Here is a 2442-nt window from a genome sequence, read left to right on the forward strand (position 1 = left end):
CGTGCTGGCTTAGGCCCTGTACCACACAATAGATATTTTTTATGAAATTTTTCAATGAGTTTGATCTTCTAAAATGAAAATAAATCATTTGACATCATTTTATAGAAAAACAATGTTAATTTGACGTTTATTGAGAAGACACATGATGTTTGATTTTTGCACTTATACCCCTTTGCCACCAAATAAATTCACTTAAACCCCTTTGCCACCAACAAATTTCCATTTTCAGGTAATTTTGTCTTGTTAATTAGGTGAGAGTCAAATAATTTATTGACATATTCATTTATTACTGTTATGATGGGAAATGTACCCTGGTACAGTTAATCGAGAGATTTCATATCTAAAGATCAACTTTGTCTTGTAAGTAGGAGTAATAATCTTCAAATACCAGTTTTCATCAAGATAATTATAAGAATAATTCGTGAAAGGTTTTTTCTACGAATTTTGGATAATTGCTTGTTTCCTGCACCTTTTCCTGATAAATTGGATATTTGAAAGGGACTTCCGCTAATTATTAGTTGATGTTTAACAGTACATTTACGACTAGCGCTTCAACGTTAACCCAATCATCTCATACCAATACGTATTGAGCTTAGCATGAAATTATATAATTATGACCAGAAATCAGGAATTAGGAATTAATTTATTGGGGTTAGAGTAGAAATAAACACAAAATTGATAATAATTTGTTCACTAGAATTATCACTAAATGTAGTGAAATGATTAACTGTTGATGGTATATTTTCAAACATGATTTACTTTTCAAATACAAATTAAATTCCACTTTTTTTTTTTAATTTTTTGTCCCGATGAAAAATCACTCTTTAATAGAAATGACATTTGGCTTGGTGGCATAGGGGTATAAGTGCTGCACTTATACCCTTTTGACTCCAAAAGTAATTTTCAGTTAGCAGGATTTTTTGAACGAGATCAAAACATAAGAAAATAGTGAAATAAAATTATGATTAAAATAGCATATGATGTTTGACAGTCAAGGATTCGTTCTAGATGGTTATCTCGATATTTTCCATTTTGTCACTTATACCCCTTTGGCTCCAAGGGCCTCACATTAAAAATGTTAGTCAGTTAATCAAGTTCACGATTTTTTTTAAATTTTGTAAACTAGTGTTATTTGATAAATCAAATGAAAAACATATATTTCTCTTTGATAAATTTTATATTTTGTGATCAATAACGATTTTTTTTTAAATTTCAAAATGAACATAAATTTTAGTTTTTCTTATAGATACGATTTCAACATTGCTGCTGTGATTCACTGAAAATTTTAAATTTCCAGTTATTTTCATCCACTTTCTCTTGTATGCTTTTGGCCTAGATTTTGTTCAAATTTGACCTTTTATTTTCATTTTATTCAAATAATCGTCCTGAATTGCCCGACCGTGTGGTAGGAAACATGGTATGTTTATAGTTAAAAATCATTGTTGTTTTTAACAACTATTTTGAAGATATCGTGCTCAAATTCGCCATTTATCTAATTCAATATCAAATAAGCAATTTCAAATTACTTGGCACCTTTTCCGACATGTTTTGTACAGGAACCCAACTTTTTTGGTGATAAACGCCCTAGAAGAGACAAGTCATCTGATCCAGTTGTTGGTGACATTTTGAAAATCAGAAACATCCCTTCTTGAAAAATATTTTGTGATATATCATCTAGTTGAAAATAATCGACCAAAGACCATGAGACACAAATATCAGTATAAGGTACCATTATTCGGTACATCTCTATTATTACTATCCCAACCCTCGTGACGTTTGAACTCCAAGTGACAAAAAAATGTTTCAAAGCCTTTTAAATGTTTGCCTAAAGAGGTTTTGTTTTTGGAATGTTTTGATGTTGTGAATTCGATGTTCTTTAATTTTGTTTATCACCTCGAGTTTTGATGAAATGGCTTTTGTTTGGTCTGAAATTTAGAAACCAGTTTTAACATATGTAGGTATTTCTAGATACTTTACTTTTAGAAAACTGCCATATTGAAAAAAAAAAAATACAAGTATAAGAAAATTTATAATAATTAACTTAATAATTTATGATATTACTAGAGGAGGAGTACGCGATAATTGATTGACATCGCACGCATTTTATTCGCTTTTTTATAGTTTCAATAGTTTTCGTTGTTGATTGAGTGAATAATCTTCATGAATTTAAACTAAGTGGTATCAACGTGAGGATGGATGTTCGTGTGTGTGACGTCATAGTCCATACTCCTGGACTACGAGGGACTATGGTGAGATTGTTTCATGTTTCATTCTTTATATCATTCATCAATCCTATCAGTCAAGTAGGGTTCCCTTAAGGGGGGGGGGGGGGGGGGTAGGGTCTAACACTTTCAAAAAATCGATTTTTTATTTATTTATTTTCTTATTGTAAAACATTTCAAGAATGTTGTGTCAAATTTTCAAGTCAATTGAAGCAAAACT

The sequence above is a fragment of the Uranotaenia lowii genome, chromosome 2 (assembly GCF_029784155.1).
Source record: "Uranotaenia lowii strain MFRU-FL chromosome 2, ASM2978415v1, whole genome shotgun sequence".
NCBI classification, from domain to species: Eukaryota; Metazoa; Arthropoda; class Insecta; order Diptera; family Culicidae; genus Uranotaenia; species Uranotaenia lowii.